Below are 27,992 nucleotides of genomic sequence, written 5' to 3'. Positions count from 1 at the left end.
GAGAGAAAAGCTCCACCATGGGCATGCTTTTGCTAGTAAAGCATCAACATGACCACAACCAAACCGGAAAGTTCAAAATTGCGGTTGTCTTGGCTTTCCAGGCGGCAATGCAATTATTTTGTTTTCCGCAAAATAGGGCCAACATAACCATGCAAAAAGAATAAAATAGGGTTTGAACGCATTTGTTGGGATCATTGTTCCTCACAAAATCCTCAATAAGACACTGAACCGTTGTAGATGAGTGACCCCTCTTGCTTTTCTTCAGCAACATCGACATATAATTGATATAATCATGTCCCATCCAGGTATCACTCATCAGCCACTGCAAAGCCACAGCTGCAGCATCTTTTTCTGCACTCTTCTTGTTGTTGCAAAGCCGTCCAGTGATTTGCATACCATTGAACTCAACAGTAGCTTGGAACAGACTGTGTTTCAATTGATGTGTCCTGTAGGTAGGCGTGGCATATCCTGCCCTACTGACCAATGTTTGAAGCTGACTTTTAGAATTATCACTTCCGGGACCACACTCTGTCCTAGAAATCAGAGACTTCTGTGGTGGAATAACAGGCATATTTGATGGTTTAAGGTCCTGACGGCCAAATACAAATCTTCCATTACACTGATCCTCAGAAACCAGTAACCGTATGGCAGATATCAGCTCATGATGAATATGTAGGGCCATTTGGGGATTCAGTAACTGCCCAAAACTGAACTTATTAAAATCTAAGATCAAGAAATTAGACAGAGCTGATGGTTTTTATATTCAAGCAGAATAACACCAGCTAAGGGAAAATTGGTTTGTCTGAGCTTTTAACTTACTTTATTTTGAATCAGCTCATCAAATTCTCTCCTTAAACTTAGATATCTTTCTGCGAGAGAAGGTTGCATGAAAAATTCTAGACACCCTCCCAACATCTTCAAGTGTCCATCCTATTAGACCAAGAACATAATTTCACTAAACCACCATATTTACTGAAAACAATTACAGAAAATTACAGCCAGAAAAAATAAAAAAAAAACAATAGAAAACCAGATAAAAACACATTACTTGAAGAAACAAAAATTCTAGTAATAAATTAGACAGGAGAAAATCTTACATCATCTCCTCTTGAGATGCTACCACCAAACAGGAGAAGCACTGAATCAGAGATAGCTGTTGAGTCCCGCAGGAAAACAGAGTTCACTTTTATATTATCATTGAAAGCCAGCCAAGGATACGGAATTCTAGATTCCCGAGCATTAACAGAGTTCTATAAAATATAAATGTACATTATCACATGAAAACTAATACGAAAGAGAACTCAGCATATGATATATCAGCTAACTTAGTGACAGTAATTAGCAGCAAAGATTCAATAACTTGAAGCAGACTTACCGAGTATAGAAGCACAAGTCCATCTTCCATAGTTTTCAGTGAACACGATTTCTCATTATGCTACACATGAATCCATTAACACACATGGAAGTTAATACGAAGAAAATTACAAAATGCAATTTTTTTTTTATAAGAAAGGGAGGCCTCGTTAAAACCCCCCATCATAACCGTCAAAATGCAAATTAATGGAGACAGTTCACAATTTAGTCTCTTAAGTTCAAAGTAGAGGACTATCCTTGTAATGTTAAGCACACAGTCAACAGCCATAAAATTTAACCAGCAAGCCAAATATACTTTTCATACAAGGTCCCCAGTTTGATGTTGGAATACACGAAGAAATAAACTAAAAACTCACCACAACAGAGCAAATTCCAGGATACAGCCCATAACAAATAATTGATCAGATGAGATGCTTATCATAGCTCCAACAATTAAAGCTAGTTGAATTGTCATCAAAAGACCAGTATCCTTGAGCAATGAAAGAAATTCCTCCCTAAGTGAATCAATTGCTTTCATTGATTGTGCAGAAAGAAAAATTTTCCAGCAGTAACCATAACCAGCAAGGTCTATCTCAGCTTCTTTCCTTCCCTCATAGGCCCGAACAAGAGCAAGGTGATCACTATAATCATGGGAAAACTGCGACTTTGAGGCCTAAGCAAGCTGCAAGGAGGACAAAATATATGTAATATGCAATCTAATATTTGGATGTTTGACCTTTATTTGGGAAGTTCCTTTCACATGAAGGCAATGTGATTCAGTCTCCAGCTCTTTTGGTTATTTAACTTTTTTAGATGATTTTAGAAAATAACGATTTCATTAATTTAAAACTGTACGTTCCTAAGTATGTCTTGCAGGGATTTGACTAGCAACCACACCGATGGATAAAGCCTGGGAACAAGTGGTATATTTTGGGTTAACTCCGCACCAAAGCATGTCCTAGAGAGTTTTGCCTAGGTTGCTCAGATTGGAGTTTGTAAAGGTGTTTCTCAACCTTTATCTGGAGTGTAAGAGTTCCTCCTGTGTCTTATTCCCGAGATAGTTTTCTACCACATTCATTAACAGTTACCAGAGAATTAGTTCGTAAGTTTAGAATTCATTTTCCATCCCTTTAATGACAATGACCTGGCATCTTTCTATTGGCTGTACTAGTTACACCTCAAGTCTACAACATCAGGCTATCAAGTCTCGTTTTAGAAGCAAGCAAATTACATACAATCGATCTGTATTCTCTGACTAGCACTTAGTTACCCTTCCCAAGCAAAACTCCAGCTTCCTTCCTAATTCACACATATGGATAGGTGTTGTTCCCATGTTTCTATTCCAAGCTCTCACTTTATGCTTCCAATCTTTCTGCCAGCCACAGAACTCGATCTAGAGCATGCTCCGGTCTTCTCTACAAATCCTACACCACCCTATTTCATTTGTATTGGCGCTACCTCACTGTGAACCAAAAGGACACCATAACTTTTTTAAACTCATTCGACCATTAAACTTGGGAGTCTATCGTTAATAATTAATACATTTTTCTCAATAAGCTTTTAATAGAAAGATTTGACCAAACCATGCAACCGTAATCTACTTATACACTATCACCTCTCTCTTTATTAATTCCTAAGCTTGTATTTTTAGTTTATTCTTTTTGCACCCATAAAATTGTTTCTTGTTTTCATTCACTTAACTACCATTAAATACTACAACAAATCTAGCACTCTTATAGCTACAAAACTATAACTGTTTATGCCACCAAACCCTAGAATTCAGTTTTGGAAAGTTAAGCCAACAACAGGCCCTTAAGGAAGGTACGACCGTCCCATCCAGAACTGCTACACCATTGTTTAAACAATAAATAGCCAACATCTCTCCAAAATTTAACCTAGATATGCAATAAATTGAAGTAAACATGGACTCGACCAAAAAGAAAGAGTAAAGAATAACAGCTTCTTGCTCAGATTACAATCCTACAAAAAGACACAAATGATAAAGGAAAAGCTGACTTACATCTTTCTTGTCTAATGGTGTCAAAAATGGATCTCTAACACTAAGACCAGCAACAATAGTTAACACAGGATCAAGACAATTAAGGACAGCACCAAGGATGAGCATCTTCCCAAGTTTTGGCTCCATTGGAAGCATAGTCAAATGACGCCCTGTCAGTCATGTAAGTTGAACCAAATGAGGCCACAGTTACAAATAATTACCAAAACTAAAAGGTATTAATATGAAATAGAAAAAGCAAACGTTCACAAACCCAACACAGTTAGATTTTCATTCACATCCAATGCCCCCAATGATTTTCAAATATTCAATGGCATTTTGAACCTACAGTCACAGTTTAATAAATAGAAACATTAATGGGAGGAATGCAAGAGTACTGAAAAGGCATTCATGCAAAGGTGGCAAATAAGGCCTTCAAATAATGACATAATCTGAAATTTATAAGGTGCAAAATGAATGTTTTCGGGTAAGAAATTGGTATTAAAATAAAAGTAAAACCAAGATATGAAATGGGCTACTCCGCCAGTAACTTTGGTGACTGCAATGCCCTTGATAGGAGTTCAGATATACTTCCGAATTTCAAACTTTTTATTTGCAGACCAAGAGACTGCAAAGGCGTTCTTAAAATTTCAGGTAATTGATATTCAGCAAAGGTATCGTATACACATCGAGGATAGAGATGGTAACACTCCCCTGGCCGCATTCGCCCAGCTCTTCCTCTTCTCTATGTAGACATGCATGTACAAAACAATACATTAATCAGCATAAAGGTACATAACTCACGCAGTGAAGGACTTCTTTCATTTAAGAGTTTCTTTCCTGTATACAGATAAAAATGAGTGGGGAAGAAAGAGAAATCAATGGAAACTGCATGTCAAAAGCATAAACCAAGGCCGGCTAAAAAAAAACAAGGCAAAGAAACACTTATATCGGTACACAAATCCACTTTCAATCATTTATATTAGCCACAATCCTCTCTTCAAGTTATAATAGTTTCATATCATTATTTATCACGTTGAACCATATCTTTTTTAGCCCTTCAACCTTTTACCCTATGCAGTGTCAATTTGCTACATCCTTGCAGTGGGTGCATCCCTCAATATTCATTTAATGACCAAACTACCATAAATGGTTTTCTCACCTTATCCTCTATAAAACCATCCCAACTTGAAGACAAATATCATCATTTTTAACTTCATTTTTTCCAGTCTTACAGCACATCCATCTTAATATTGTCATCTTAGCTACACTCTTCATTTATAGATGTCGCTTCACATTAGTCCAACATTCCGTACACTATAGCTAAGCAGATTATATAGTTGTCCCAAAGAATTTCACTTCAAACTCAGACATATACTGCGATCACGCAAAATTCCAATGTCAATTCTCCAAATAAGCCATCCAACTTCTATCCTACAGTTAACATATCCATCAATCTGCTCTTCTTTCTGAATTATCGCCTCTATGTACTTAAAGCACAATGCTACTTGTAACACCCCAACCCGTACCCGACCCGGATACGAGTCTGAGATGTCACATTGCCTTTTTAAAGCACTTTTCCTTACACCATCACAAAATATTTGAACTTCTTTTAAGAAAATACGATAATATATTATTGAATTATGCTTGTTATAAAATTGTGAGATAAAAACGTATTTGTGAACAACAAAATACGTATGAATAGTAATGAACTGTACCTTGCTACAGTACCGTGAACAGTACCATACTACAGTACCGATTACACAAATTTTTCGGATTACAAATAGGGAATCGATACCCTGCTATAGGGAACCGATTCCCCTGCTACAGTAAAATACGTATAACTTTATAAAAATATTAGTTTTCATCCGTATAAAATTTTCAATCATATATACACCTTTAAAACATTACAAAATTCAATCATATGATTTTCCAAAACCGATTAAAACATATCGGATTCAAATCATTTATATTACATGCCAACTACATTCTATATAACCAAATAAATAAAATTCAACTATATTTCTGATCTGATCTTTGGTAAGGAGAACTGACCTGTCTTGTTCCTCTTTACTTCTCTTTTTGCTTTCCAAACCTACGTGTGAAACGATCACACGTTAAGTCGATGACTTAGTGAGGCATATAAAACATATAATAAAACCATAAAACATTTCATAAAGAAATGCATTTGATATCATATAATTCATATTAAATGCATGAACATTTATTACGATCATATCATATAAAACATACATTATTTCTATAACAAATACTCACATGTACATATATCCTTATCAACACGTTTAACATTTCATATTGATATCATTAATCCTTATAATTTAACAATCTTATACGTAACGTATCATGCATTAATGATAGGGAAGCGGTGGCGGGTTGATGAACGTTACTCTTGTTGAAGAATCAAACCTAGAAAGCTCTAGACCCGATGAAGAACAATAAAGAATGAATAGGGAAGGTGACGGCAATAGCTAGGGTTCTTTAGGGTTTCATTTAGGTGCTGGAAACAAGATAAGAAACAAGATTAAAACAAGATAAATAAAATATAAAGGAATTGAAAATAAAGAAAATAACCAAGAAATCAAAAGATCTCCCTTATGAAGGTGAACGGTAAAGATGATTGATGACGTGAATGGATATGTGGAAAATAGATGGATAATGTCCTATCGAGCCCTCCTAGTCGCAATGAAAAGGCAAACACGATAATATGGCTCTAACCAACCCTCCTAGTCGCGATGAAAAGGCAAATTGGAGTGTGAAGATTAATCTCCCTCACAAGAACTTGAAAGAACTCAAGGAGAAGAAGCTTCGAAAGCACAAGGCAATCAGCACTTGCAAAAACGAACTCTCGTTGTATTATTAATCAAAGAAATCTTCAATTACAAAGTTTAATGAAGCCTCCTTTATATAGGGGCTGAGTTCTAAAGGTCCTAAATAACTAATGAATAAAATAATAATAAACTAAACATATCTTAACTCTAATTCCTAATAAAATAATAATAACTAAAGATAATATTTTTAACCCAACCTTAATTCCTAATAAAATAATAAATCTAATCCTAAAAGATAATGCATCATCCTATATTAAGTTATATTACAAATAATCAATAAAAATATTGAAAATTCGTAATATTTACAAAATCTCGTATTAATCCCGTATAGGATTTTCTGCATGCACCGTCTTCAGTAAAATAGCCATATCTTGAGTTCCTGATATCGGATTGATACGATTCAAGAACCGTTGGAAAGATAAGAGACAGACGGTCGTATCTTCAGAAGACATCTTGACTAAATAAGATCAGGATCCTATTCAAAAAGTCGTCTTAAGTCTGCTTCTATTCTGATCTTCTTTTCCAATGCTTGGACGAGTGGATCATTTGGAAGAGTTATTACTTCTTCCTTTGATGTGAGCCTTGTGATGCATGTATCATCCTCCCTTTCTTCAAAAATATTCAACCTCGAATCTGAAACATTAAAGGGAGCAACATTAGAATCGTTTAATGATTCATTCACATTATACTTACCGAATAGATATGCTTTGAATCTTCGAGACTTTGTTCTTCTAATAGGTTCGAGTAGAAACATTTGTCCAAAGAAGCATGTATTTTGGACTCTGGTTCATGTATCAATTAACCAAACAATATACCATTATATAAATCATGTGATCTATTCCATATAACAATTCACATATACATATCACATTCAATATATTTGTTTAATCTTTTTATTAGCCCATGTACACTGTTGAGAACTTAAGGTATGTGAGTACACTGAGGTTGTGCACTAATACTGTCACCATAGCTCGTATAAATTGCACCGAAGTGCCACGTAGAATTTGCACCGAAGTGCAGCGTAGAAATGCACCGTAGTGCCATATAAGATTGTCCATAAGGACCACATATAAATTCCTTAAGAATCATATACATATAACAAGGATCAAGTAAGTGTCTCAAAAGACCTCATACATGTTCCAAAGAATACATATATGTCCCGAAAGACCACGTAGAATTTTGTCCCGAAGGACCGCGTAGACCCTCTATTCTTGGCATGCCAACTATACCTCTAGATCTCATGACACATAACATGGGCATTATTTTTCATATTTATCACATATCATATCATCACATAGTTCACTTACACGTAGAACATTTTCATATGATTCATATTCATATGTCACATAGCTTATACTTTGTTCTTATGCCTTCTCATAGACATATATTCTTTCTCACGTAGTCACATAGGTTCATATCATATAACATATATCATTCACCTTTCCATTTATTTACATAAACCACATAGCATTTACAAGAACATATCCACTCATATAATCAAGCATCCATACATTTTCATGTCAGTCATTTCATTCTTTATATCCTTATCACATAGCTTATTTTATTTCTCATGTTTTTATGTAAGCACATATGTCAGGTCTTGTTTACTTATATTCATATATCTATCATACAACACATAGAACAACATGTCAAACATATCAAATATACATGTAATCATGTAAATTATGTCACATACAATAACATTTTAAGAGTTACTTCTTACCACAGTAACTCCGTCACTGGCTCATCGCAAGCCAATGTTTTTCGATAGCATAAGTACAATTAAATTGCACTCACCTTAGCCTTGCTTTGATTCAATCCTAATCCTTTGATTATTCCAGAACTTGTTTAGGCTCAATATCTACATAAATAGAACATTTCAAAACAACTATCAAAAGCCTAAACCTTAAACTTGATGTTAATAACTTAAACCGGTTTAATGAACCAAATCCCATTTTTTTCATTTAGGGGGGAATCGATACCCTCAGGGGGAATCAGTACCCCCTGCACAATCTGGAAATTTTCGTTCAAATCCAGAAAATCACAGTTCATTACACGAAAATTATCTATTTTCACTTCAATTCTTCATGTTTCATTCCCTTTTTTATTCTTAACTCAAATATACATACTTAAGCTAATTTATATCCATTTATTTCATCTTAAACCTCAAAATTCTATTCACCATATAGAATTCAATAATCATACCAAATTTTCCATGTTATCCAAACTCAATTCTAACACTTCTAACTTCTTATTCTCATAGATGACAAGTCAAATTCAACTTAAAATTCAACTTATCAACTTTATTTCAAGATTTGATTCAAGAACTCAAAATATTTAATCTCTCATATACCTTTCATCTTGTTGTTTTAGAACAAATTAAGCTTTCCTTAAGCTTAATTATCATCTAACAATCAAAACCCAACCTTTAATTGAACAAATAATCAACTAATGAAGAAACTTACCTTTGCCCTTGAGCTCTTACGGGAGGAGGAAGAAGAAAGGAAGAAGAGATGAAATGTTTTCATCTTCCACGTTTTAATCTCCTATTAAAGGGGATAAAAATATCTTTTATTGTCAAATGACCATTTTGCACTTTAATTCTTTGGATAATTACTAAAACTCTTAGGAAATATCCTCAAATAAATCATTGAACTATTCAACTATTTTACTTTGACCAACAAATTTTGAATTATTTCAATTTAATCACTAACCCGTAATTTGGGATGTTACACTACTGGTATCACCTGACATCAAGTACGATCACCTCAAGATCATTGTACCTCCTTTTACTAAATGCTCACTCCATTATCCATATAACTCGATCTAAATCCCTGAGCTTCTCGTGTTGATTCTACAACTCTAATATGGTATTAACCTCTCTTTTAGTCTCAACAACCACTACAATGTCACCAACAAATAGAACAAACACTAGTAGAAAAACCCCTTTAATGACGCGTATTACGCGTCATCTATGGGTGCGGATGACACACAAATACCTGTCGTTGAAGCCACTGATATGAATTTTTTATGACGCGCAATTGTGTGTCATAAATCTATGACGTACATTTATGACACGCATTTATGACGCTCATTTATGACGCTCATTTATGACGCGCATTGAGCGTCATTGAAGCCCTCGTCATAAATTAAGATGACACACATTTATGTGTCATAAATTTATGACACGCATTTATGACTTACATTGAGCATCATTGAAGCTCCCGCCATTAAAAAGGATGACACACATTCAGGGGTCATGATTGTATTTTGTAAATTATATATATATATATAATATTAGATTGACAAATAATTAAATTAAATCACATTTAATGCCTCATAATACTAAATTTATATATCATATTATATATAAGCAATCCATTTGCATACAATATATTCACATTAAGTTATAAAAAATATTGTAATTATATGTCGATACAAAATATCACGGCATAATAAAGTTCTACAAATATGCCCTCGCCATCTGGGCGTTTACACAAGAAATCATCATCAAGTTCTACTAAAGGGGAGTCTTGTGAAAAATCAAAAGTAGCATGGTATTCCAACATATCATCGGTTTCACCATTTTCTCCATACTTGTACATCTTATGTGGTGTGAAGCCGACAACAGACAAATTCACACCTTGTCTACCTAGCAAAAAGAACACAACTTGGAAGATTTATTGCATTCTATTAAGTCTGTTAACTAGTTAAGATTCTGCAGAACTTTGATAAGTTAGAGAACTACTAAGTGCAATACAATTCTCCCAAGTTTCAATTCATACCTTCTGCATATCTGATCCAATGGAGTGCGATAATGATCAAAGAGTAGCCAGATACCATATCCAAGCTTCCAGTGCTTTTGCAACTTGTATTTTAGAACCATATTGTGTCATTGAAGCAGTGTTATTCTCACCATCAACTTGATCATTCTCATCCTTGGGAGCAGGAGCTCTCTCTCTGTAAAGACGATATTCAGGAAAATTGAAATATGACACATGAACTAGACAGACTAAGTTTGGGGGAGAAATTATGGAACTAACATGATTCCTAAAATTTTATGAAGCATACCTAGGCAAAGAAGTATGATGTCTTAGAAGTGGAGTACTTCTTTCACCTTTACCATAATGCTCCTCCAAATGTGCAAATTGTCGTTTGAATCGCTTAATGCCACTATTTGATTGAAAAAAGAAAAAGAATACATATTTTTTCTGTTGAAACATTTTAATATTTCGATATAACAAATTAAGTTAAATGGATTTTAAGATTTTCCAAATGATTTTCTAAGTATATTCGATATAACTATTCAAATAATCAAAACATTACTCCAAATATTTCAAAAATCATTTTTAATCCTTACTTAAGTGTAAAATTAAGTTTTAATCATAAAACAATTTCAAAATAATTTTACAAAGTATTTCGAACCAATTCAAAGCCAAAAATTACAGATTGCTCAGAGGGAACCGATTCCCCCCTCATAGGAGGAACCGATTCCCCCCTGAATGGTTTGGCTCCGAGATTTCCAGAATGCTCGGAGGGAACCGATTCCCCCATAAGAGGAACCGATTCCCCCCTAAACATTTTTGTTCCGAGAATTCCAGTATGCTCGGAGGGAACCGATTCCCCCCCAAGGGGGTACCGATTCCCCCCTGTTCAACGGTCGAAATATTTGAATTTTACACTTAGGGAACCGATTCCCTATGAGAGGGAACCGATTCCCCCCACGCTCCAAGCCATTTTATTAAATGTTTTCACACTAAAACGGCTATAATATCTTCTCTAATTATCCCCAACGTTCAGAAGTGATCCAAGGTGTATTTAAGCAAGCTTAGAAGCCATTGATCAATAACAAGAAACATCAAGCAACTAGAATCAAGAGAGAATCAAAGAGAAAGCATCAAACCTCAAGTTTGAGCATTTCAAAGCCCATTTTTATTCAATATTCATTTTGCTTTCAAGAACACTTTTTGTGCTCAATTGTATTCATCTTTGAGTGTTCTTTTCTTTGTTCTAGAATTGTGCAAACATCTTACCTTGTGAGGTTTTCTTGTAAGTTTGCAAATTTGTAATCTTCTCTTTGAGAAAAGAGTGTTCTCAAGAGTTGGGGTATACTCTTGAGGGAATTGTAAGGTTATCTCTTTGGCCTCAAAAGAAAGAACAAATTAGTGAATTTGTTGGAAAATCCTTAGTGTGGATAGCTAAGGTAGTGGACGTAGACTTTGTTTGAGAAAGTCGAACCACTGTAAATCGCTGTGCAATTATTTTCAATTTTCTGCAAAAGCTTCCACAAAATTTTTATTGCCAATTCACCCCCCTCTTGGCCAATTTCGTCATTCGATTAACTCAACAATTGGCATCAGAGCCTAACTCATTTAAAGGTTTAATCGCCTCTTGAGTCGATCCGGGAAGAGTTACATCGATTACAAAGTCATCAATGGCCTCCACTTCAAACTTCGACTCCGGGCTCGATTCGATGCCCGTCAACAAGCCTCTTTCTTCAATGGAGCTAACTACGCCTATTGGAAGAATAGAATGATGTACTTCATTCAAGCAAGTGACATGGGAGCATGGAATGCCGTAGAAGAAGGATACATTAAGCCTATCACTCATCCAAGGTTGTGGAGTGAAGGAGATACTAAACTGTTCCAGCTCAACTCCAAAGCCATCCATATTATCTTTTGTGCTCTTGGACCAGATGAATACGGAAGAGTTTCATCGTGTACAATCGCCAAAGAAATATAGGAAAAGCTTCAAGTCACACATGAAGGTACCGATGAGGTAAAGAAATCAAAAATTAGTATTCTAACGCATAGCTATGAAAATTTCAGGATGAAACCAAATGAAGACATCAAAGCTATGACGGATAGATTTTCAACGATTGTCAATGGTCTCAAATCATATGGAGAGATCATCTCAAATGAAAAGCTTGTGAGGAAGTTAGTCTACTCCCTCCCAAAATCATGGCAATCAAAGAAGACGGCAATCATCGAGTCTAAGGACCTATCGTCCTTAACTCTTGAAGAACTTATCGGTTCACTCCTCACTCATGAGATGATGCTTGAAGATGAGGTGGACCTTGATAAAGTTGAAGAGACACCAAAGGAGAAGGAGAAGAAGAAAAACATTGGAGTTGCTCTCAAATCCACAAAAGATGAGAGTGATTCTAATGATGATGATGATGACGAGGAAATGGCATTGTTTGCCAAACGGTTCAGAAAAATGATGAGACCTTACCAAGGAAGAAAATTCAAACGAAACGAAGGCCTCAAAAATGAACCAAAAGAGAAGGACCCAATCATTTGCTATGAATGCAAAAAGCCGGGGCATATCAAATATGATTGCCCATAATTGAAGAAAAAGGGTCAATCAAAGAATAAGCACAAGGCTCATGTGGCTACATGGAGCGATGAAGAAGGTTCCAATGAAGAAGAACAAGAAGTAGCAAACTTGTGCTTGATGGCATTCGGGGAAGATTCTAAGGTAACCTCTAACTCATCCGATTTTGATGATTTATCTTATGATGAGCTATTAGAGGAATATAATGGGTTGGCTTCGGACTATGAGAAATTATTTTTAAAATATAAAAATGATGTTTCAAAGTTGAAAAATGAAAATAAACTCATATCCAAAACCAACAATGATCTTGAAAGTAAAATCAAAGATTTGCAAATCAAACTAGAAGAGTTTGAAAAGAAAAATTTAGATTTGCAAAATTTACTTTCAAAGGTCAATGATGATCATCAAAAGAAAATTGATGATCTTAAAACTTCTTTTGATAAAGTTGGAACAAAACGTTTTGAAAAAGGAGAAAATTCAAAATCCAACTTTGTTAGAAAAGATTTTAGAAACTACAATCATAGAAATCCTCAACGAACCTTAAATGGTAAAATCTTTAGAAGTATATGGGTTCCTAAAGGACTCATTACTACTAAAGATAAATATATCCTACACAAATGGATACCTAAGGGGACTAGGATTTTGGAAACTAATGAATATGGACCCAAAAGAATTTGGGTACCAAAAATCAAAAATTAATCTATGTTTGTAGGGAAAGGAGCATTGCTACAAGGCACGAGAAACAAATTCAAATTCATGGTACCTTGATAGTGGATGCTCAAGACACATGACCGGAGACAAAAGCCGGTTCATTGAGCTTAACGCCAAAAATGGAGGAGAAGTGACTTTTGGAGACAATTCAAAAGGTCACATTGAAGGTATTGGTACAATAGGTAATACCTCTTCCATACAAATTAAGAATGTTTTATATGTGAATGGATTAAAGCATAATCTATTGAGTATTAGTCAATTATGCGATAAAGGATTCAATGTCTTATTTGAAATTAATGGTTGTAAAGTCATTGACATTGCATCTAATCGGATTATGCTTGTTGGTCATAGAATAGGAAACATTTACATGGTGCATTTAGATTCTATTGATATGACTAATTTATGCCTAGTTGCTAAGGATGAGCATGATAGTTGGTTATGGCATAGGAGACTAGGTCATGCTAGTATGAGTGTTTTGCAACGGCTAATTCAAGGTGATTTAGTTCGAGGGTTGCCTAAGCTTAAATTTGATAATGATAAAATCTGTGATGCTTGTGCTAAAGGAAAACAAAAACGAGTTTCTTTTAAATCTATTAATGATGTATCAACTAGTAGAGTATTATAATTGATCCATTTAGATCTTTTTGGGCCAACTAGAACTACTAGCTTGGGAGGAAAACAATATGCATTTGTCTTGGTAGATGACTATTCTAGATACACTTGGGTTCTATTCTTAAGTACTAAAGATGAAGCATTAGAAAATTTCATCACATTTTCAAAAATAATCCAAAATGAAAAAGATTACTCTATCACTAGTGTTAGAAGTGATCATGGAACTGAATTTGAAAATCTTGGATTTATTGAGTTTTGTAACTCTAATGGTATTAGCCACAATTTTTCAGCACCTAGAACCCCTCAACAAAATGGAGTTGTTGAGAGGAAAAATCGAACTTTAGAAGAAATGGCTAGAACCATGCTTTGTGAAAATAATTTGCCAAAATATTTTTGGGCAGAAGCCACAAATACCGCTTGTTATGTTGTAAATCGAGTAATGATTAGGCCAATTTTAAAGAAAACTCCATATGAAATTCTCAAAAATAAAAAGCCTAACATTAGCTATTTTCATCCTTTTGGATGTAAATGTTTTGTTTTAAACAACGGTAAAGAAAATCTTGGTAAATTTGATGCTAAAAGTGATGAAGGAATTTTTCTGGGTTATTCCTTAAATTCTAAAGCTTATCGTGTATTTAATAAAAGAACTTTAGTTGTAGAAGAGTCTATACATGTTGTTTTCGATGATAATCTCTTTCCGAGGAAGGATTCTTCTGTTAATGATGATGTAGGTATTGTACAAGCAAATGACGTTAGACATAACGTTGGAGAATCATCATCAAAGGAAGAAACAAAAGATGAGGAAACTCATGATCCCCTCGAGAATCCAACCATTGAAGAAAGGGAAGTATCTTTTCCAAGAGAGTACAACTATGTCAAGGATGGTGAAATTATAGGTGATCCATCAAAAGGGGTAACTACTCGATCTTCTCTTAGAAATATCTGTAATTATGTTGCATTTATTTCATGCATAGAGCCCAAGAACATCAAAGAAACATTAAAAGATGAACATTGGATTATGGCTATGCAAGATGAATTAAATCAATTTGAGAGAAGTAAAGTATGAACATTAGTTGAAAGGCCTAGTAATAAATCTACTGTAGGTACTAGATGGGTTTTTAGAAATAAACTTGATGAAAGTGGTAATATAGTGAGGAACAAGGCTAGAGTTGTTGCTCAAGGCTATACTCAAGAAGAAGGCATAGACTATGATGAAACATACGCTCCCGTAGCTAGGATGGAAGCAATTAGAATGTTATTAGCATTTGCATGTTTCAATGAATTTAAATTATATCAAATGGATGTTAAAAGTGCATTTTTAAATGGTTTTATAAAAGAAGAAGTGTACGTGGAACAACCTCCAGGTTTTGAAGATTCAAAATTTCCGGATCATGTTTTAAAATTGACAAAAGCTCTTTATGGTTTAAAACAAGCTCCTAGAGCTTGGTATGAAAGATTGTCAAATTTTTTAATTGAAAAAGATTTTTTAAAAGGAAAGGTTGACACTACATTGTTTTTAAAGAGAAAAGGTAAAGATTTATTAGTAGTTCAAATTTATGTTGATGATATAATATTTGGTTCTACTAATGATGTTCTTTGCCAAGAATTTTCTAAGCTAATGCAAAGTGAGTTTGAGATGAGCATGATGGGGGAGCTCTCATTTTTCTTGGGACTCCAAATCAAGCAAAGAAAAGATGGCATCTTCATTAATCAAGCTAAGTACGTCAAAGATATGCTCAAGAAGTTTGGACTGGAAAATGGGAAACCTCATAACACTCCAATGAGCTCTTCAACAAAGCTTGACTTAGATGAAGGAGGTAAATGTGTAGATGTTAAATTATATAGGTCAATGATTGGCTCTTTGCTTTATCTAACTGCAAGTAGACCGGACATTATGTTTAGTGTTTGCTTATGTGCTAGATTTCAATCATGTCCTAAGGAATCACATTTACTAGCTGTTAAGAGAATCTTTAGATACCTTAAGGACACTCCTAGTTTAGGACTTTGGTATCCTAGAGACTCTAGCTTTAGCTTGCATGCTTTTTCTGATGCGGATTATGGAGGATGCAAATTAGATAGGAAAAGCACCTCCGGTACTTGCCAATTCCTTGGAAATATGCTGATTTCTTGGTTTTCAAAGAAACAAAATTGTGTTGCATTATCTACCACTGAAGCCGAATACATTTCAGCTGGTAGTTGTTGTGCACAAGTTTTATGGATGAAACAACAACTTTTTGATTATGGAATTGAAGTAGGTACTATTCCTATCAAGTGTGACAATACTAGTGCTATTTGTCTCACTAAAAATCCCATCCAACACTCTAGAACGAAGCACATTGAAATAAGACATCACTTCATTAGAGACCATGTCACTAAGGAAGATGTAGTTCTAGAATTTGTTGATACTTTGCACCAATTAGCGGATATCTTTACAAAACCCTTAGACAAGGAAAGATTTTGGACACTTAGGAGAGAATTAGGTTTAACCAACCTATCTTCACTTAGTGTTTAAAATAATTTTAGCACTTTTAATAAATCTTGAAAAATGCTTATAATAATAATTTTTGATTGCATTCTTGCTATTAGTTAGGGGGAGTTTGTGATTCTTAATGAAAATTAATTTTATGTTCAAAAATCAATTAAAGATTAATTTAATTATTTGAACATAATTAATGTTTGATATATGAGTTGCCAACACCACTAGAAAAGATTAATTTAGCATTTTGTGCTTAAAAAATCGGATTTTAGCATTTTGGTGCAGAGGGAATCGATCCCCCCCTGAGGGAACCGATTCCCCCTTTGAAGGGGAACCGATTCCCCCCACAGGGGAATCGATACCCCCCTGGGGTTCTGTTAAAATCGACAGAACACCCCCAAAATCCCAAACCCTCATTTTCTTCTCTCTTCCGCCGTTTTTCACCTCCTACACCCTCAAATCTCCATTTTTGTCTCAAATCGACGATATTAATCGGAATTTACTTCATATATCATCTTCTAAACCTGTTGAAATCATTAAAGTCGTGCAAACAACATCTAAATCCCCTCAATCTTCATCTTTCAAGGTAATTTTTCTAAACTCTTTATTTCATTATTTTTGAACATAGGATTAGTTTTAATTAGTTCTAGGTTGAAATAGTGATCGGGCATTGATTATTTAGTGATTAGAAACTAGATGTTACAACTAATTTCATCAAAAACACAAGATTTTTTCAATTTTTTTTTAATTTTCGAAAAAAAAAATTGTTATTTTTCAAATTATTGTGTTTTGATTAAATTATGTTGTTATTATGAAAACTATACATATATTGTTTCTCAAAACCATATTTTTCAAAAGTTTCTCAAAAACTTTGCCCATTAGGATTGATTTAGAGAACCTTGAAATATTGAGGACTCAATTGAGTTTTGGGATTAATTGAGTTGCATACATTTGTTTTAAAATTGCAGGTTATTCTATCTATTCCGATTTCCTTCACCATGTCAAATCCTAAACGTCCTAGGTCTTCATCTAGTCGTCAACAAAATCCACCTCCAAATCCTCCTTCTATTCCAATTTCTAATCCCAATCCCACTGATCCTAACTTGACTATTCAAAATTCGTGTTTTAATCATCCTGGGTCTAGAAATCACCGATTTTGGTATTATCAATATTTCGATTCTTACAAAATCCGGGAAGAACGTATTCCTTCTCGTCAAGCTATGTTAGCTATTGATTTTAAATATCTTCCCATTTTACAAGAATGGAAATTTGATAAACTATTTGATCTTGAACCCATCGTTTACCATCAACTTGTTCGTATATTCTACTCTAATGTCGTATGTGTTAAAAACCAAGCTGAAACCGAAACCATAGGAATTCGTTCCTACCTCCTAGGACAATTCTTATATATTGACCCGGCATATATAGCCAATACATTTGGATTAGATAATGATGGTATCTCGAATGAAAAACAAATTTTAGGTTCTCGTTATAAAAGAAGAGATAGTGCGAGTGTCTTAGACCTACATGAGCGTTTTCTTCATCTAATGATTTCTTGGTGGTTTCGACCATCCGGAAGTCGTTATTCTACTCTTAGAGCTTTGGATCTTTGGTGGTTACATTGTTTCGAAAACCGTATTAAAATTAACCTACCTCAGATTATTTTTGCTGAAATTGTTGAAACCGTAAATCTTGTTCCTAACAAGAAACACTGTTCATCTCTAGTTTACGGTTGCTTTTTGAGTAATCTGTTTTCCAAAGCTGGGCTTAGAGTCGGTCTAGATGCCGTTTTTCCTCTTAAGAAACAAATAAATCTTCTTTCCTTAACGAGAGCGGGATGGGTAAAGGACAAAGAAACCGGTGAATGGGTTCGTTCTTCTACTCCGGGAGCTAGTTCTTCACAAGCTCCACCCGAGGCTGACGAAGATCCCGAGTTTGAACAATTAATGAGGGATATTGATGAAGCTGAAGAAGAACCTGAACAACCCGAAGAGCAGCCCGAGGAGCAAGCACAACAAACGCATCAAATGCCTCCATATTTTCAATCCTTTATGGAGACATTCGATTTCCGATACGCTACCATGGACTCGCGCTTTTCCTCTATAGAGTCTCATTTATCCACAATGGGAGCTCAACAATTAGAGATTCTTCAGGAGATGCGTGCAAACAATGAATCAACCAACGCTCGTATCAATGAACTCACACACGAGATGGCCGCTATGCGAGCCCGTTTTCCTCCTACCGATCCGGATGCTTAATTTTATGTTTATCATTAAAACTTTGAACAAAATGAATATTGTTTCAACATTTTGAATTGTTTGATTTTGTGGATTGTTGGATTTTGGGTTTATGAATGGTGTGAACTTATATGTTTGGTGTTTTATTCATTTTTGCATCATTTACATTATCATTAGTAATATGACCAATTTTGCCATATCACATTATTTATGAATATTGATTTATGAAACTAATGGCTAACCTCTCTTTTGATTGTGATCTTAGCAGCTTAAGCTTATAATTAATAAATCAATTGGCTAAATGATTTTCATAACCTTGTTTTACAATGTCTTTTTGATTTAACAAAAAGGGGGAGAAGAATAAGTGTTAAATGTTTTACATGATAAATTGAAGAAGTGTTAAAGTAAGGGGGAGTAATTTCAAAACTTGATTTCAAAAATCTTAAAATTACTAAAATGTTTTGTTATATCAAAAAGGGGGAGATTGTTGAAACATTTTAATATTTCGATATAACAAATTAAGTTAAATGGATTTTAAGATTTTCCAAATGATTTTCTAAGTATATTCGATATAACTATTCGAATAATCAAAACATTACTCCAAATATTTCAAAAATCATTTTTAATCCTTACTTAAGTGTAAAATTAAGTTTTAATCATAAAACAATTTCAAAATAATTTTACAAAGTATTTCGAACCAATTCAAAGCCAAAAATTACAGATTGCTCAGAGGGAACCGATTCCCCCCCATAGGAGGAACCGATTCCCCCCTGAATGGTTTGGCTCCGAGATTTCCAGAATGCTCGGAGGGAACCGATTCCCCCATAGGAGGAACCGATTCCCCCCAAAACATTTTTGTTCCGAGAATTCCAGTATGCTCGAAGGGAACCGATTCCCCCCCAAGGGGGTACCGATTCCCCCCTGTTCAACGGTCGAAATATTTGAATTTTACACTTAGGGAACCGATTCCCTATGAGAGGGAACCGATTCCCCCCACGCTCCAAGCTGTTTTATTAAATGTTTTCACACTAAAACGGCTATAATATCTTCTCTAATTATCCCCAACGTTCAGAAGTGATCCAAGGTGTATTTAAGCAAGCTTAGAAGCCATTGATCAATAACAAGAAACATCAAGCAACTAGAATTAAGAGAGAATCAAAGAGAAAGCATCAAACCTCAAGTTTGAGCATTTCAAAGCCCATTTTTATTCAATATTCATTTTGCTTTCAAGAACACTTTTTGTGCTCAATTGTATTCATCTTTGAGTGTTCTTTTCTTTGTTCTAGAATTGTGCAAACATCTTACCTTGTGAGGTTTTCTTGTAAGTTTGCAAATTTGTAATCTTCTCTTTGAGAAAAGAGTGTTCTCAAGAGTTGGGGTATACTCTTGAGGGAATTGTAAGGTTATCTCTTTGGCCTCAAAAGAAAGAACAAATTAGTGAATTTGTTGGAAAATCCTTAGTGTGGATAGCTAAGGTAGTGGACGTAGACTTTGTTTGAGAAAGTCGAACCACTGTAAATCGATGTGCAATTATTTTCAATTTTCTGCAAAAGCTTCCACAAAATTTTTATTGCCAATTCACCCCCCTCTTGGCCAATTTCGTCATTCGATTAACTCAACATTTTCTTTTATAATTAATTTTATACAACATATTTAAAGTTTGTATTAATTTTTATGGGGTTGGGACAGGGAGGGTTGGGCTTTTTATTTAAAATTTTGGGGTTGTTGAATGATAGGTTGGATTAAAATTTACTGATATCGGGGTTGGGTGAAAACTCCTAACTTTTGGGTCTGGGCTAAGACGATAAAAAATCTGACCCGGTCCATGCTGTTGTCATCCCTAATCTCCTCCCCTAATCTTAGAGAAAAGTTCTAGATAATTGAGTGAGATAAAAATTGCAATCATACCAGAGGGCCTTCAGGGTCACTAAGAAGCGTGTCCCATATGTGGAGATTGTCCGCAAAGTTGAATTCATGTGTCAAGAGCAAAGTAATCCACCTGAATGCGTAAAACTGGGGGTTGACCTGTGTGATATTTAAACACAACAGTTAGCATTCAAGCCCAACTAATTACCTTGACAAGCTGCGTAAAACAACAAAGGTGAAAGTGTTCAAAATTTTGCAGGTAAGAGGCAAGCATGAGTCAAGATATAAAAGATGTTTAAATTTTGCAACAATATCTTACTTTATTTGTGATCTCTAGATGACGCCAAAGCTCTTCATCATGTTCCTTCAGAAGCTGTGACAACCTAGAAATTGTGGAACTAATTCCCACATTGCTGTTGTCAAGTTGCTGGCAGAAATGATCATGAAATCCACTCAATAACTCAACAAAACAAAAGAATGTGTCAGCTTCATGTTATTCTTACTAAAATTGTAATTGGTCTATGGCTATATGTTGGCATAGATACTCCATATTTGGTGCATATGATATATATATATATATATATATATATGTCTGCCAAGTTGATAACAATAATGATAAATGAACATTACCATATTGTTTTTCAAAAGCTGTAATCTATTTGAAAGTTATTGTTTTTGTTTAAACTTTTTGGGTATCTTGGGGAAAGAAAATGGATGGATTTAATTCAATGGAGTTGCAAATAGAAATAAGAAAATCATGAAAACCTCCTTTCATATTCAATACATGAAAATCAAAACAATCACATGTTAGAGATTTAATAAAAAAGAACTGGGTAGGGACAATAATGAGATCTTACCGCCATTTCCGCATCAGGGTCATTCTTGAATACATAAAATAGAGGTGCCAAGATTTCATTCATTCCTTGAACATATCTTATGCCCGAATTTAACTTGGAAAATACGATTAATATGTTTCTCATTGCATCCTGAACAAGCAATATGCATATAAGTCTGGAAATTATTTAATCCATATCTAAACTTAAGTCTAAAGGGGAGAAACACTAAATTCACATGAAATAATAAAAGAAAAGAAGAAGATGGTTACCTGATTAGATTTTGCAAGCTGCGAGTCCCTAGAGAAAAATTAGTGTAAAAATTAGAATCAAGTCGATAGTTCAGTGATCTTTTACTAGAAGATGGTTACCTGACAAAGTTTAACCGAAAATTAGTGGTGTAAAAATTAGATTACAACATCAAGATATTCTTTTACTAGCTCTCTCCACACTTGCAACTGAAGTGCAAGTTTTGAAGCACATGATATCTTTTATCAATGTGTTTACCTGTTGCGCATACAAGACAACCTCCAAGCGCATAGTTGAGTTTCTCTTGAAGTATAAATAGACGTGAACAGGATTAAATGCCCTCAAGACACTTGCATCATGCTTAACAAGATTGTAAATTCCAATGCCTGCTAAAGAACAAAACCATATGAACAAAGCAGGGCCTACAACAAGTCCTACTTGAATTGTTCCAAACTTCTGTACACTGAACAAAATTACAAGAAAGGCAACCGATATCATCACCACTTCATCTGCAAATAAAGAAAAGAAAATAAGGAAACACAATAGTTAATGACTATTTACCTGTAATAATATAGAAAATCATAAAGGAACATAAACCATAGGATGTAAAGGAGGGAAGGCAAAAGAAAAAAGGCCATATTGTTTCTAATACATACATATTTAACATTTAGCTAGACTGGAAACTCTAGTCCGACTAAAGTTAAACTATCATTACAAACAACACATGATCACGAAAAAGGCAGCTGCAGAAACACAATGAAGAATTATAGACTCATGATCAAACTATGAGATCTACAGGTTAATAACCATCACATGATATATTCAAAATAACAAATAATTTTCAATAACATACAAGTTAAATTATGCAAAAGATTCCTAGCCAAAAAGGTCAATTAGAAACAAGAATGTCCTCTCTAACAGTATTTACTAACAAACAGTGAAATGTGAGTCAGCAAAGCAATAATGTTTTATAGAGTTGATAACAACATGGAATAACAGCTTACTTTGTTCAATTGCACTAACTCCAACCTTCAGACCACCGACAGAAGACATAACTACAAATAAAAATGCAAAAGTTATCATCTAAAAATTAAAAATAAAAATAGATTTAATAAAACAATTATGTTGTATTCTACCATAGCATGATTCCGTAAACAAAAGAGATGAAAGAACAGTAACACATAAAAACCTGACATTGATGGGGTAACAACCCCATCAGCTATTACCATAGAAGTGCCAGCAAACACTAACATCAGAAGAAGTTTGTTCAGAGTCAATGAAGTCTTTAGTCTCTCCTTTATTTTAAGTGATCTCTTGAGCTCAGGAGACGGTACCTTTAGAATGAAGCCAGATATTCGGGTATCTGATGGAACCAGATTCGGGAGAAGACTGACCATAGCATGCCGAGAAATCAATGAGTACAAATGCAAAAGTACCACCTTCAAGAAAATAGCAGCAACAAATGATGTAAAACAATTGACAAGGAATATATACTTAACATATTTGTTTAAGGCCTACATAAAAGAATGAAAGATCATAAAATACAGCAACAAAAGATGTCAAACAATTGACATGGAATTAATATTTAACATATTTGTTTAAGGCCTGCATAAAAGATCATAAATAAGGACTTGATTGGGATTGAGGAACATTTGGCATACCTTCACCGTCATCATTAGCCCAAAGAACGATAAGGACATATTTGACAAGTGGAATCACGAGTAGAGTGTATAGAACCAGTGATAGTTCTCCAATAACATATTCATCTCCGTTGATAGGTGTCTTGCTAAACATCACACTAAACGTATATAAAGGACTTGTTCCAACATCACCAAATACAACACCAAGAGTCTGAAACACATGTATTATTATCCTTCCAATACCAAAGTCCTAAGATCAAAAGTCAAGTATACACATAAAAGTAAGCTGCAAAATTAAAGCACATTAAAAAAAGGTATACCTCAACGCGATAAAGTTAGATTCCAAACAAATTCGATTTTTCAATATTACAAACAGAGGACTGATTTATTGCATTAGCATCATGAAACAAGAACAATATACCTTGTAGTCACTTCTATGCGCGCCATGGACTTCGAGAGCTTCAACGTCGAAAGAATCAACGCGCGGTTCGGTGCGAATCAAACATTACATCGGACTATCCTCGTCTTCGGAGTCTACTCCAGCTGCATACAAACACATCTGTATTATCTTCCTCGTCCTCGATCTCAGATTCGTCTTCGCCTGGGAACACCCAACGAGATTCCAACGAATCCATCGAGCCTGATCCTACTGCTCTTCTGATCTCTCCTCCTCCTCCTCTATCCGACGATGAACCTCCGCCGGCCTCCTCTGCCATTGAGAAAACAAATGATTCATAAGAGATTCGATGAATATCTATTTTTTATTGGGAGATTTTTTATTTTTTGAGATGAGAGATTTGGACACATATAATGTCGGGGAAGAAGCGGGAAAGGATGAAAATAAGAGGGGGGAAATTAAAAGACGGCTTTTACATATGACACACAATTAAAACTGTACTCCGTGTTTTTGTAAATTTTTTGGATTATGACTATTAAATATGACACACATTATTGTAAGTCATAAATCGTTCATATTTTAAAAAAACGTGACATTTTTTATGACACACATACTTTGCAAATCATAAATTAACGTGTGTCATCGTTCGTGTGTCATTAAAGATATATTTTCTTGTAGTGAAACCAAGGTATTTCATCTAGAATGCCTGTTGTTATTTCAAATATTACTGTGAAAAAGAGAATGATTCAATGTTGATCCTAGGTGCACCCCTATTGTAATGGAAACTCAAAAGGTCAACCCATCACAAGTCCTTGCGTTCATATCTACTCCCTTGTACAGGTATCGTATTTTATTAAAATATTTTAAAGGAATTGCCATCTTGTTCAAAGCCCACAGAAGAACCCCTCTAGGTAGCATCATAAGTTTCTTGGAATCAATAAAAAAAACGTGTGTAAGTCTCCCTGATATTCCAAACCTCTCAATAAGTAGCAAGAGATGAATTGCTTTCATGGTGAATTATCCTAGCATGAAACCAAACAAATTTTCCATAATCTTATCATCTTGTTTTAAATATTGGCCGATAATCCCTTCCCAAAGTTGGACAATATGACTCATAAGGTTTATTCCACAATAGCTTGAGTAGTCCTGAATGTGATTGTTGTCTTTATATAAAGGCACCACATTACTCTTCCTTCACTGATCAAAATATCATTACTTAGCCCAATCTTGTTAAACAAGTGCATCACCCACTCAATCGAACTTCATCACAACCTCAATAGGAAATGCATCTAAGCCTGTCACCTTTTCTAATTATATTAAATGTAAAGCCTCTTAGACATCAAAGGTACAAATAAAGTCACAATTTAGTTCCTCCAATAGTATAGTCAAGTCACCCATATCACTGGAGTAATTACAGTTGAAGAGATTATCAAAACAATCCAATCATCTCTCTTTAATCTCCTCATCCTTCGCAACGATCATAATCTACCTAATAGTTCCCTAATCTCTGATTTTTTACTCTCATCCAAAAACCTATAAATATCTTTATCTCCATCTTTTGACTCCAACCTTTCAAAAATGTTTTTATACTCACTCTCTAGCCTTCCATTCAACTTTGTTGGTATGTTTTTCTAGCTTATATTACTAAATGTTTCGTATCTCTACTCTTCAGTAAATTTTTACAGCAAACTCACTTTTTCTTAACTTCCAAATACATGACCAATAGGTCCCCTATCTAATGAGCAATTAAAACCTGCATTAGATTTACCAGTCAAATTCAACATGGAAAAGAAACAAAAGACTAAGTCAAACTTGCATCAGATGTTTACCCACTACAGTAAAACATTTTGGAGTCAAGAAAGATGAACATGTCTGGCTAGAGGCAAAGAACTCATTTTCTGGAATATTCTTAAAACGACCATGTAATTTAAGAAGAATCTTGTTAAATTGGTGAAAATGAAAAAAAAGTGGCTGAACTTGAATCAATAGACACAAAACCTACAGCAAAGGTTCGCTAAGGCCAACCAGGAAATCAATTGCTATTAAAGTCAGCGCCTAGGTGCTGCCTATGCTCTATGTCATAGTACAAGACTAAAAATGCACTTCAAAGCCTTTCGGGTTAAGCAAACTTTTTCTAGAGGTTCTCTAAAATTTCTTAAGCTTTTATTCCCCCCCCCCCCCATTAATCATGCCTTTAATAGTGAAAAGGGGGCAATATCAAATTCCTTGTTTTTTCAATGTTTGTGTATTCAACAACCAATACGAGACCATAAGACATCATGCATATTGAACAACAAATGAAAAAGAAAATCTGCATGTTTTGTTGGATAATTGGTTCATGTTCTCTTGAGAAATCGATTTATTTGACAGTTTTTGTTTCAATTAATCTTAGAAGGAAAAGATTCATCCCCGAACAGCACCTAGAGCAAATTATTATGCAAAACAGCAATAGCCTAGCAAAAGCATTCTCAACAAATCGTCAGAAACAAACCTTCAAATTAAAGATAATAAAATGAACGTTCAAGTCGAAATATACTAGACACTTCACTGACATAGCAAAGATAAATTACCGATCAGTTTAACCTCAACATAGATTAGAGATCATACCTGTAATCAGATGGTAGCCTTACTTGTAGAGCAGAAACCTTGGAAATCCACGACGGTTGCAAACAAGGAGTGTTATTCAGTTCATCGTACGATGTCTCCTTACCACAAAAACAACATTAATTGTTATGCTCGTCTCAGCAATATTAGTAGTCAATAATATTTTCCTCTCTCCATCTTCAGGCTCTTCAAAAATTAGCTTCTGCAAGAATCAGAAAAACTTATTTGGAATTTAATCATGTATGGGAAGGGCAAATGAGAAAACGGCCTGCCAGCCTGAAGATCTTAGAATATACACCAAACAGAGAATAAAGAATACCTGCTCAGAACTAGCCATAGAACCATGGCAATTAAGTAACAAAACTCGGGTAGGATCTCCAAGGATTGGATGAGCTTGCAGCTTTTCCTTCAAATAACTTATGTCATCCCATCCCGTCATAAAGACTAGAACACCGGGCCTTTCATTCTCACAGATATATGATAAAAGATATTCTATGAGATTGAAACCAATACAATCAGGATTCCAACATGACAAAGACTCCCGGGTCAAAGGGCTGAAATCCTTAAAATCAGCTGCTCGGAGGACCTTTCATTCGTCATTCTAGAAGCGTTGACCGGACCTGTTGGAATGTGTTGATTTAATGTCACGTCAGATGCGTCATGCCTAGAGTCATGCCCACTAATCTAGCATTGATTCCGAAAATTAAAAAAAACTGTAGAATTATGTCCTTTTAAAGTAATTTACATAATCTAATATCTTGTACAGAAAGTGAATCAAAACAAACGAATTAGCCATAAAATCTAACAACTAAGGAGCAATTTAAAGGTAAAATAATAACTAAATAAACTACTTATCAAATCTCCCCTCACTTATTCAATGCTTGTCCTCAAGCATTCCTAGATTAACTCATCAAATTCACAAGTTGCCATCTTCAATTTCACTTTATTCTTCAAACTTCCAATCGAACTAAGTTCATGACAATTATCGAATTCAAGGTACAATCAAACAAATACACAATTAAGAAAAATTTAAAGCAAGAAAGATAACTCAATTATTTGCCAACTTTAATGAAACATGACTCAATACTTCACAAAGATTCACATATATCCGCTCAAAGTGTTTAGGTAAAATGATCACTCAATCCGGAATTAACCAATATATTACCATAAGCTTGGAATCCAATCAAGTTTTCACTATTAAAAGTGAACATAATGCAATAATCAAAGGGTCTTTAAATAAAGGTGTAATGGGACTTGGGTTAAGATAGGAAAAAAGCCATGATAATCGGTTTAAGTACCGAGACAAAAGATTTACAAATAGTTCCTAACTTCAAGCTGTAGATGCAAAGATTGTCTTGTTTTGATTTAACAGATATCTGGTTCGTACAAGTCTTCAAGCCCGGTACACTGCATGCTCTAGATTTGCTCCCCTATTAAACTTGCCTCGCATAATGACTCGATGGACAAACCTTCTACGCAGTCAACCCCATCAACCTCCTGTATTTCTACCTTGTAAACCCCTATTTATCTGTAGTTCTGTTGACCGAGACGCTCATTTTCTCTGTTGTTTTTGGTGATCTTGCTTTAAACCTGCACTCAATGTTGAAAACAAAGAAAAATATTACAAATATATGCGTCTGTGCGGTCGTTTATGAAATAGACCAGTCGTATACCTGGCAAGAAGTAGCTGTGCCCAGAGAAAGTGTTGCTTGATATCACAGAAAACAACGCCAACTACAGTGATCCGAGAGATAGGATTTGAGGGTTGAGCTTCAGCCATGAAAGAGGATGTTAAAAGAAGAAGGTGAACGACTGGATCCATGGCAGCTAGCA

The 27,992-nt window shown here is 34.8% G+C and overlaps 1 long non-coding RNA gene and 1 pseudogene across 1 annotated transcript; both read right to left on the bottom strand.

Annotated features, from left to right (window-relative positions):
• Positions 1-24: 24 nt before the first annotated feature.
• Positions 25-27,981, bottom strand: LOC120178241 (annotated as a pseudogene).
• Positions 21,028-21,586, bottom strand: LOC120178196. Its single transcript, XR_005521499.1, has 3 exons — positions 21,542-21,586; positions 21,294-21,422; positions 21,028-21,091 (listed from the first exon to the last, which is right to left on the bottom strand). It is a non-coding gene; the product is annotated as an uncharacterized LOC120178196 (long non-coding RNA).
• Positions 27,982-27,992: the final 11 nt, after the last annotated feature.

Source organism: Hibiscus syriacus, unplaced genomic scaffold (genome assembly GCF_006381635.1).
Source record: "Hibiscus syriacus cultivar Baekdansim isolate YM2019G1 unplaced genomic scaffold, ASM638163v2 tig00112344_pilon, whole genome shotgun sequence".
NCBI lineage: Eukaryota > Viridiplantae > Streptophyta > Magnoliopsida > Malvales > Malvaceae > Hibiscus > Hibiscus syriacus.
Note: the sequence above shows the minus strand (reverse complement) of the source record. Positions and strands in the feature narration are given on the sequence as shown.